The sequence below is a fragment of the Moschus berezovskii genome, chromosome X (assembly GCF_049115385.1).
Source record: "Moschus berezovskii isolate FMDL1 chromosome X, NW_MosBer_1.0, whole genome shotgun sequence".
NCBI lineage: Eukaryota > Metazoa > Chordata > Mammalia > Artiodactyla > Moschidae > Moschus > Moschus berezovskii.
In genome coordinates, this window is record NC_142488.1 from 99,805,265 (window position 1) to 99,816,420 (window position 11,156).

Here is an 11,156-nt window from a genome sequence, read left to right on the forward strand (position 1 = left end):
TAAAAATCAGATGATTTTGGCACTCTATCAAAAAGCTACACAATTCACACTCTCATTAAAGTGTATGACAGTGGCCATTCCTTTCTAAAAGTGGATATTACAGTTTTTGCCAGTGTATTTGGTAAAAAAAATTGGTTTTCATTTCCTTAATTACTAGAGTGAATTTGAGCATCTTTTCTTTTTGAATCATTATTTCAATTTCTTTTCTTTTTTCATAAAAGGCCAATTCACAACCCTCTGCCACTTTTTCTAACAGGTACCTTTTACTTATTGATCTGTCAGTCAGTCAGTTCAGTCGCTCAGTCGTGTCCGACTCTCCGCGACCCCATGAATCACAGCACGCCAGGCCTCCCTGTCCATCACCAATGATCTGTAGGAGCTCTTTATATATCATAGATATTATATAGTAGAAACTTTTTAACCTAATTTTATTTGGAATACAATTAGCCAATTTAAAAAGTCAACTAAGGTGAACAATCATAAAAAAAATATGCTCATGACAAACATTTCATTTTATCTTCATTTTATCAGTGGTAAATGTACACTCATTTATCAAGTTTTTGATAAAGGGCCAGAAGGCCAAAACCTTTCTTTAACTCCAGGCCCACTAACTATAAAGAAATTTAAACTGAATTCTTAGATAATGCAGAACTTCAAAGAACTTAAAAGATACTTGCAAGGAACTATTAGTGGAGAACTCTTCAGATTTATATATATACTTTATACAAATCTTTTATCATTGTCTTACACACCCCTAATTATACACTTACAACTTGTTTTCATCAACTCATTTCAAAATATACCATTTGTTTTGTTACAATAAACCTATCCCCCAACTTCAACTATCATCTGTATTTGCTGAATTTTATTTCTTTCACATCTCTATGCACTCTGCACGTCAACTCCTATATAATTTGAAGCAAATCCCAGACATCATATCATTTCATATGTAAATTTTCAGTAAGAACTTCAATTCCTCACTACTCAGATTGTATCAAGTTATATGAAAATAAATTTCATATTTACAAAAACAAGAACAAGCACAGTAATTCATAATAAAATAATAATTCATATTTTTAATTTAATTATTTTAATTCATACTAATTCAGTAATAAAAGCATCTGTTGTACTGGTGGGTTCACAAGCCTGGCGTACCAGATACCAATCTACTAATAGCAAGTGTTCAGTTCATAGTGTGTTTTACAAAACAAATGAGTATCATTTAATATGGTGGGTCAGTTAAGTGGAAGTCAATAAAAGCTTCCATGGCATATACAGAAATTATTTTCCTCCTGTCACATGACTTTTCAACTTTGTTACGGTGTGTTGTGCTTTCCAGAAGTTTTCAAAATATATACATAGATTTTTAAAAAATACATCTTTAACTTATTTTGGAGTATGATGTGAGGCAGGGACCCATTTCTTTCCAAATATACAGTGAAACAGTCCAAACTCAGTTTCTATTTTCAACCTTACCTGTAGGTGGGGCATTTAAAAGAACTAAAGTATGAACTTCTAACTTACAAAAGGAAGCTGTGCACACAAAATAATAAACAAACAATCTTAAGTTCAGCTTGACAGGCTCAAACTACTATGTATTTAAAGATCACAGTAACTTTGGGAGAAGGAGCAACAGAACTGCCATACCTGGCTCTCATTACCACTCTGGCACACAACAGAATCTCCAAAGGATATCGTGACTAAATAGGCCTCCTTCTGAATCTCACCAGTTACCAAACTTGCAAACTGACATTCACAATGAAAAAGCCCACACCTGACAAAAACAACAAAATCAACTTTTCCAACTCTCCATCCATTCCTTAACGCTGCCCCTAGATCAGTGCCTTTGGACACAATAAAGAAAATGAATAGTCTTCCAAACCACAATTTCCACATGGAAACAACCTAAAAGGTACTAAAAGTCAAGGTAACATTTGTTAAATTTCCTTTAAAGCATAGAGACTCAATAATTTATTATAAGGTTGCTTTATCTCTGGGCAAACTTTTTGTGTAAAGGACCAGAGAGTAAATTGACTTTCAGGGCCGTTAAGTTCTCTGTTTCAACTCTGACACTGTATTTTGAATGCAGTCAAACAACACATAAATGAATGGATGTGCCTGTATTCCAACAGAAATTTATTTACAAAAACAGGTGGTGGGCAGGATTTGGTCACAGGCAGTACTTTACCCACCATTGTCTTACACCAATGATTGATCTCTTCCAACTAGGAATCCACTATCCTGGCTATAAATTTATTGAGCAAAAATTGTGACACTGAAGGGACAATTAATAATTTCAGTGCCCCCTTACAGAAATGAATACTCTTAAAAAGTCAATCACTGAGCTTTTCCTGTAAGTTATTCTCAAACATGAGCACATATATTTTTCAAAATAACACTTGTAAGCTACCTTAAAACTAATGCTTATTTTAAAAGATAATTAAAACGAACATTAAGTAGCTACTATAAAAGAAAAACATACAGTCTAGACAGATAAATTCAACATTCTATTTATTATTCTGAGCAGAACAAGCCTACTAAATCTATCATCATATTTGCAACTTCACTACTCAAAATGAAGAAGCAGACTTTCAAAGTACATTTAAATGAGAACTCAATTTTTTTTCTTTGGATTACTTACCAGAAATGTTGATTAGAAACTACACAGTTTTGCCAAAATATTTTAAAATTAGAAAGTGAAACCAAAAATCTCCTTGGCATATGACACATCTACTTAATTTTAAAATATTAATTTTAATGTTATGGTGACTGCCTGGTAAGACAGAAATTATATTTTTAAGAATGGCAGCCATTTTAATCCAGTGAGAACATGTATAAATATGGATTCACAATCTAAGCCATCAAGGTCACTTGTTTGAAGAATACATCTGAGCTCCAAGAATGCTCAAATAAAAAAACATGTTCACACTGCTTACAGAAATACTGGATGTTATATATAACAGCAAGGAATAAAATTAAATAACAAAGGTATATCAGATTCCTTCACAGTATCCATAAGAGGGAAAACTGACAAACTGGACCTTATCAAAATTAAAGACTTATTCTGTGAAACTTGCCTATGAAGAGGACAAAAACGCAAGCTGCAGGCTGGGAGAAAATATTTGCAAACCACATGGCCAACAAAACACTAGTATTGAGAATTATATAAAGAACTCTCAGAACAGTAAAAAAAAAAAAAATTCCAACTAGAGAATGGAGAAAAGACATGAACATACATTTCACTGATGAAAATACAGAGATAGCAGATAAGCACATGAAAAGATGTCCAACATCATAGCCATTAGGGAAATGCAAATTAAAACTATGACAAGATATCACTGTATATATATCTATCGGAATGGCTAAAAATAAAAAATAGTAACAACTCCAAGTGCTGGCAAAGATGAGAACCATTCATGCATTGCTGAGGGAATATAAAATGGCACAGTCACTCTGGAAAGCAGTTCGGCAGTTCCTTATGAGACTAAACATCCATACAAGCACCAGTTGCACTCTTGAGCAATTATCCTAGAGAAATGAAAATTTATGTTCATACAAAAACCAGTACATAACTATTCATAGGAGCTTTATTCATAACGGGTTACAAAGTACAAGAAAGAACCAGATATCCTTCACACAGGACTCAAGAATGAAAAGAACTATTGATACAAGATATATTCCCTGCAAGAATCCCACACAATTACACTGAGTGAAAAAACACCAATCAGGCAAAGAAAACACATTAGGGGTTGCCAGGGGGTCACAGAGGGAGTGAGATGGCTATAAAAGGACATCAGAGACCTTTGGGGTGATGGAACAGCTCTGTATCTTGACTGTGGTGGTGGTTACATGCGCTAACACTGCATAGAGCCAAACTGTTTTTGTTTAGTCGTTAAGTTGTACCCAACTCTTTTGCAACCCCAGGGACTGTAGCTGGCCAGGCTCCTCTGCCCATGGGATTTTCCAGGCAAGAATACTGGAGTGGGTTGCTATCTCCTCCTCCAGAGGATCCTCCTGACCCAGGGATCAAACCCATGTCTCCTGCATTGGCAGGCGGATTCTTTACCACTATATAGTGCCTATAGAGAAGCCCATAGAACTAAGTACACACACACAAGTGAGTGCATGTAAAACTGGAGATCTCTGTACCTGCTTCAATCTCCTTGTGATATTATGCTACAATTATGCCAGATGTTACCACTAAGAAAATTAAAGGGTATTGTTTTTTACAATTGTATGAGAATGTACAACTATCTTAAACAGCTAAAAGAGAAACAAATAAAAGGAATATATAAAACCAGTCAACAGCATGAGTGAAAAAAACAAACCTTTCATTTTTGTTAAAGTCTCAGTAATTGAAAGTCAAGGAATGGAAAGGGAAAAAAAAAAAAGGAACACCAAGAAGAGAGTCTACAGGCTACAATTAACACAATTATCTCCTCCTCCCCTGTGGAGACTTAACTTCCCCAGGATTTTATGTCCCTGATTTGACTGTTGTTAATAAAAATAAACTGACACACAAAACTCTCTCTCCACAACCCTCACCACCATCGCCTCCATCCTGGACTATAAAATTAAACCTTGGAGGGAAAGGATTGTCTTCTCAACCATCATACCCTAGAGGCCTGGCACAAAATAAATGACAGATGGAGGAATGAGATACGTTGAATGAAGGAACAAATGAATGAATGAATGAGGTGCTTGCATATTCTTTTCAAGTTGCCTAGCCAATTACAGTTACAAGGCAGTCTGTATACACTCCCATACAAATTTCTTAAAAACCTTGAACCTTTAAAGAAAAATAAAGTGTGGTATGCACACCCTTCACTTGCAAGCAGAAGTGAATAATACCTGACTTTTGTAGAATGCTTCCCAATATATAGAGTAATTCATTTGATATGGATGAATTAAGAATTATGCATATATAGATTGGAACTAGTATAAGCAGATCTTTGAGAAAAACGTTCTAAATAACTAAGGACTTAACTAATGATTTAAGGCACAGCCTTAATGCAAACTATGATAGATATGTATCGTCAAATTAGGGGACTTATGCAGATTATTCTGACAACATCAAGACCCTTTTAGAGATGCAAAAATGAAGTGAGGTAAAGTGACTTGTTCAAGGTTATACATTTAGCTACCACTGGAACTGCATGTCAGCCTCTCCAGAGTCCCAATCCATTTCTCATCCCACGGAATTGGGCAAGCCTTGCCTTTCTCCACCCATCCTGCCCCTACCCAAAACACTCAAAAATGGATCACTTATTTTTAAAATCGGGGCTTTAGGGGGAAACACTGAATTTAGTCAAGATGTTTATTGTTGCAATACACCTGTGGATTTTTAGGTGTCAAATTACTTCTATCAGAACAAAAAGGTACTTTATTCTACGTTGGGAGAAGAGTTCAGTGTTTCATCCTCTGCCAAAATGGCAGATAGGGTGTTAATTCTTACAGGAGTTTTAGGTGTTTCACACTTCTTTTCAATCTAAAAGATGAGCTATTTTATAATTCAAGGAAGAGGCCTCACACTATGCAAATCTTAATTGATACGCTCATTGACAGTATAGTCATTGGAGCTCTGCCTACAAACTAATGCATCAAGAGCAATTAAAAGGATTTGTTAGAAGTAATAGAAAACCTAATGTAACAAGCAACTACTGGGAAACGTGGATTTCATCAGGTTAAATATCCCTTACACTGCAACACGTTACAATACTAAGCATGAATTCACAGGTCTTAAAATCAAAATACTAGAAGGAACCTTCGTTCAACACCCTCAATTTTGTAAATGAGCTAACTGAGGCGTTGATTAAACCATTAACCAATAGAGCAGACTGCTTACTTTTTCAGAGGGACTCATTTAAATGCCATCTCCCCGTTGTTTCTTAGAGCGATGATTGATTCTTTTAACGTGAAAAGAGGGATTAGACCACAGTCATTTCAAGAGGGTGGAAAAAATGCCTTTGAAAGAGGAGATGCTGGAGTGAAGAGGAGAAATGACGTCTCATTTAAAATATGTAACCCCTTAACGGGGGTTAGGCAGTGAATCATATTCTCCTCGATTCTTCTCTGTGCTATAGACATCGACCACAGTTCTTTCTGTAGCACACTCGAATGAGAGGAAGAGGAAGTGAATAAAGCTGATGCTAAATATACAGCACCCACGGAGGGCAGGGATGTAGATAGGTAGGACAGCAAAAAAAAATAAGAGCATGCTTCTGCTAGAAAGCAGTCCTTTTCTAACCTACCTAAAGATAGGAAGCTAAGAGGATATCGGAAGCTAGGGCATCCTTCAAATTCGAAGGGCGGATGCTTCTAGAGCCAGAAAGAGTCCCAAGCTCTCAGATACAGAGCGACTCGAAACGGACAAAATGGAGCTGAGGTCCGGGGGCGTCCTAAAGGTCGTTTGGAGGTCTGGCGAGTCCCTGGTGTGCTCACTGGGGAAAGGTCATGGCAAAGCCTGCACCCCGATTGGGAAGAGCTTTTGGCCCTCGAGGAGGCGGTGAGCGGCATGAAGAGGCAGACCAGGGTCTCGAAGACCCCACACCTCAGCAAAGCAGATGATACCGGCATCTCGGGAAACCTGCCCGGCCCCGGAGGAGGCGGGCGGGTAAATCGGCCAGGCTCCAGAAGAAAGCGAAGGGATTTCGGGAACAGGAACGTCCCCCCAACGTCCTCCGGGATCAGGTGTGGGACGGTGGCGCGGCCAGAGCTGGGGGCCCGCGCCACAGCAACGGGGTCGGGGTGCCGGGGCCGGAGCCTCGCGGGTCCCGGCTACTTACCCGGGGCGCTGCCTGTGGCGCGTTCGCAGCCGGCGGGCGCTCGGCACTCTAGAAGCCGGCGGAAAGGGGCCGCGTGCCCGCTAGCGCTGGGACGAGGAGGGGCGCGCCGCGGAGGCCGGAGAAAAAGCCGCAGCCGCGCGCGCGCACCCGGAGGGCCAGCGGAGGCGGGGCGAGGCGCGGCGCCGCGCGGGCCCGGAAAAGACGCGCCCGGAGGGGCGGGCGGAGCGGGGGCGCGCGGTGGTGTGGCACAGCCGGCCGAATCGCGGGCGACGGCCCGCTCAGCCCACCCACGCGCCCGCCTCCGCTCGCCCCGACGTCAGCCGAAAAGGAGGGGCGGCGAGGGCCGTTAGAAGGCGGGGGGCGGGGAGGTGCGGGGGCCGAACTGGCTAACGGCTCCCCGCGGGCCTGCCTGAGGGTCCAGCTCCCGCACCCGCCGCCGGGTGATGGAGCTTGCTTTCGGGAGGGTCCGGCGCTTCTCTGATTTCAGCGCGCTGCCCCAGGGGCCCACGCCCGCACCTGCGCTCCCTTTCCCAGGACTCCACCCCAGAATGAAAGTTCCTCTTGGGTCCTATTCCAGCTGCCCTTTCAAGATACTCATCTTCGGACTTCACTGCTCTTTAGAGAGAGATCTTAACGTTCTTTGCCGAAGACATCCTGCCCCTCCAAGCCCCACCTAACGCCTCTCTTCACCCTTTATCGCGCCTCTCACTGCCTGAAGACCCCATGCAGCCACCCCCACTTATGAAATATCACAAGAATGCAGGGTTTTCACTTTATGCCTTGTGTTTCTACGATGGTGTCGTGGTAAAAAGAGCTCACCACCGATAAGGAAATGTCACCGCAGCACTGTGACATCTTACTGGCCCTAATCGTTGCTTCTGAGCCAGTCCTACAAATAATCTTCCCGAGAGATTCAAGAAACTGCTGTTAAAAATAAAATGCTGGCGAACTGTCTCGGGGCTTCAGAAGAGACCGTAATTGTAAATAAGCCACGACAAACTGCCAAGAATACATCACCAAAAGAAAGAAAATGCCAGTATTCTTCCAGTTCCCTGATGTTTAATGGAGGACTAGCTTCCTTTTCTTGCTAGGCATGGACATGTCATTTCACTGTTTTTCATTTTCCCATATAATTATGAGAGGTAACGACGAGCGTGTGTGTGTGTGTGTGTGTGGCCAACTCAGATTACAGGGTAGAGTTGTTCTTAGACTTGAGTATGCATCTGAATCATCTGGGGTGCTTGTTAAAATATGGATACCTGGATCTCAGTGGGACTGAGAAATTTGAATCTTTAATAAGCATCTCAGGTGACACTATAGGTGGTTGGAAGCCCGCAATTGGAGAGCTGAGAGCTGCAGCCTTTATATGTTACTTCTTTGAAGTGGGATTACTCATCCAATTTTCAACAGGCCCACCCACTTATATATAATATGCCTATGAATATTGCTATGGCAGTCATATAACTTCTTTTTTCAAGACTGACCTAGAAAGTTCAGGACTTCAAACAACAAGTTTAATTGTCATGTTTATTTATGAGATCTTGTTGTAATACCAGAAATAAGTAATCATTTGTCAGCTATAAAATTCACTGGGCACCAACAGCGTACAGAGGACTGTCAAGTATAGTAAACACAAACGAAATCAAACAAATGATCATCCTTGCCCTCAACAAACTTAGTGTCTAGTGATGGAATGAAAACAGAGAACAGACCCAGTAGACCACATAAATCAGACCAAAATGGAAAAAAAAAAAACCTCGTATTGAAAGTATATACTTTTGTCAGTTTCCTTTACTAGCAGGCATTTAGCCCAGAATTTTTCAATTGGGTAATTTTTTCTGAACACTGAGTCAGCATAGGTTGCTAAAGTTCCTCCAGCTTTAGAAGGTGTAAAGGAAAGAGCCTGAAGCTATCAGTTTTTGTTTGTATGTATGAATCTGTGCATGTACATACCTATGTATAAGCATGTCTGTAAATACAGATATAGAGATATTTATCAGACCAAGAAACTAGTTGTATTTTCAAGATCTTTATCACATGCTAGTCATTCATGCTAACAGTTCTGGCTACCTTTATCATCTGCCTTTTCTCACCTTTTCCTTTCGAGTTAACCACACTCAGGATGAAGAGGATAGAAGGATCTCCAAAAAGGAAACCAAGTGTATCCACGCTGTTTCTAGCTGCTCTTTTTTCACTTTTTCAAGGTCAAAATAAACTTTGCTTAATTTCTTGTCATCAGAAACCCTCTAGAAGTGTACTACCCAGGAGCAAAACATCCCCCAAGCCACCTGTCTGACATTTTAGAGAGAACATTTGCATCATTGTTTACTAGTTTGGAAGACATGGGATTATTATCTCTGTTTTACAGATAGAGAAACAGATGCAGGTTAAACGACTTGTCTAGACATATAACTAACCAGTAGCAGAGCCTGGATTTCCCATCACAATTATGATTCCCAGACCAGGGTGCTTGCACTACACCAGGCTTCCTAGGTAATAAGTTTTACCCAGGACAACCAGTCCAATTAAAAACAGAAGAGAGAAACATATGAACATGGAGAAAAGTTAGGAAAATGTACAGTGCAATTGACAGATTCAACATACAACATAAAAAGCACTGAAAGCATGGAAATTAAACTGAAGGCAAACAGAACTTACAGGACAGCTCTGTTAGCAGGTACTGATATTTAGACCTTGCCCATTTTACTCTCCTGTAACAAGAAGCTGAAACAGATAGCCAGGCTTCTCTTGGCATTAGTTATTTATGGAAGGGCAGAAAACAACTGTTCTTCATTGACTGTGTAGCAAGCCTTTGCATGTTAAACATACTTCACATGTTTGTAAAATAATAATTTCCTTTTTGGTCTCACTACAAGCAGCAGGACTTTATAATAATATTTGCATATCCAAGTGATGTTATGCTTTGTCATTCATGAGACCTTATTTTTTTTAGACCCAATAACCAAGCCAAATATTGTCTTCAGTGGCAAGTCTGAAACAACTGGTGAAATCAGAAACCTAGACAGAAGCTGATATAACTGTAAACATAAATAATAACTTAAGCTAACCCTTTCAAAAATGACCATTGCCATCGTAGCTAGATTTAATGTCATTTTTTTGAGAAACAACTCTTTTATCTTTTCAGACCACAATTTCTTGTCACTTTAGTACATTCCACTGGCTTTTAAACTAATTGAAAAGACAAAACAAATGGAAAGATATTGAACTCATCTGGATGGGAAAACTCAGTAAAAACCCAGTTCTTCCCAAATTCATCTGTAAAGATCGTGCAGTCCAAACCAAATCCCAGCAGTGTTTTAATGAAATTTGTCTTCTGTGTCTCTCATTAACTCTGTCTTCTTGAAAACGAATTCTATCCCCTCTAGATAAAATCCTCTGCAGTATCCTTGCAAATTGCTTTTGCAACCTTCCCAAAAAGAAAGAAAAAAGGAACAAAATACCCATGTTTATCCATAAGGCCAGAGGCAAATTGAATTGCAGCGGTAGTCCTCAAATCTGCAAAAAGTTACCTTTTTGTATAGTTTGCCCATTTTCTGTAGTGATTCTAGCCTAGTAATGTTAGAGGGAAAGGCCATCAATATCTTTTTCTTTTATTAGAATTTTCCTTTTTATTTTATTTACTTCTTCAAAGTTTAAACTTTTCATTTTGTATTGGGGTATAGCCAATTGACAATACTGTGGTCATTTCAGGTAAACAGTGTAGGGACTCAGCCATACATATACATGTCCATTCTCCCCTAAACACTCCTCCCGTTTAGGCTGCCACATAACATTGAGTAGAGTTCTATGTGCTATACAATAGGTCCTTGTTGGTTATCCATTTTGAATATAGCAGTGTATACAAAAGGTCATCAATGCCTTAACTCGTTTTAAATCTTTATTTTCCTTTCCTTTTCACATGCAAGAAGATTTTATTTCTTTACCCATTCTTAAAAGACGAGTCAAAGTTTTTCCGACAGCACACACCCACTCTTAAAAGACGAGTCCAGGTTTTCCCTTACTCGGGGTTTCCCTGGTGGCTCAGTGATAAATAATCTGCCTGCCAATGCAGGAGGCACAGTTTTGATCTCTGGTCCTGCAGGCTCTCACATGCCACACAGCAACTAAACCCCATGCGCCACAACCATAGTCTGTGCTCTAGAGCCCAGGAGCCGCAACTGCTGAAGCCTATGTGCCCTAGAGCCCACGCTCTGCAACAAGAGAAGCCACTGCAATGAGAAGCCTGCATGCCACAAAGAATAGCCACCCCCCGCCCCAACTCACTGCAAGTAGAGAAAAGCCCATGCAGCAATGAAGACCAGCACAGGCAAAAATAACTAAACAGATGTTTTTTTCTTAATGTCCTTTACT

General features: G+C 40.2%; 1 protein-coding gene across 3 annotated transcripts in view; it reads right to left on the reverse strand.

The window, feature by feature from the left end:
• The window catches only part of ACSL4 (acyl-CoA synthetase long chain family member 4), a 74,245-nt gene extending 67,320 nt beyond the window's left edge, over window positions 1-6,925 (reverse strand). For 2 of the 3 annotated variants that reach the window (XM_055393972.2, XM_055393971.2), the window contains exon 1: window positions 6,786-6,925. The gene's annotated coding sequence lies outside the window, so the exon portion shown is untranslated. The remainder of the gene's footprint in view (window positions 1-6,785) is intronic. The other variant, XM_055393973.2, reaches the window with a different exon arrangement.
• Window positions 6,926-11,156: the final 4,231 nt, after the last annotated feature.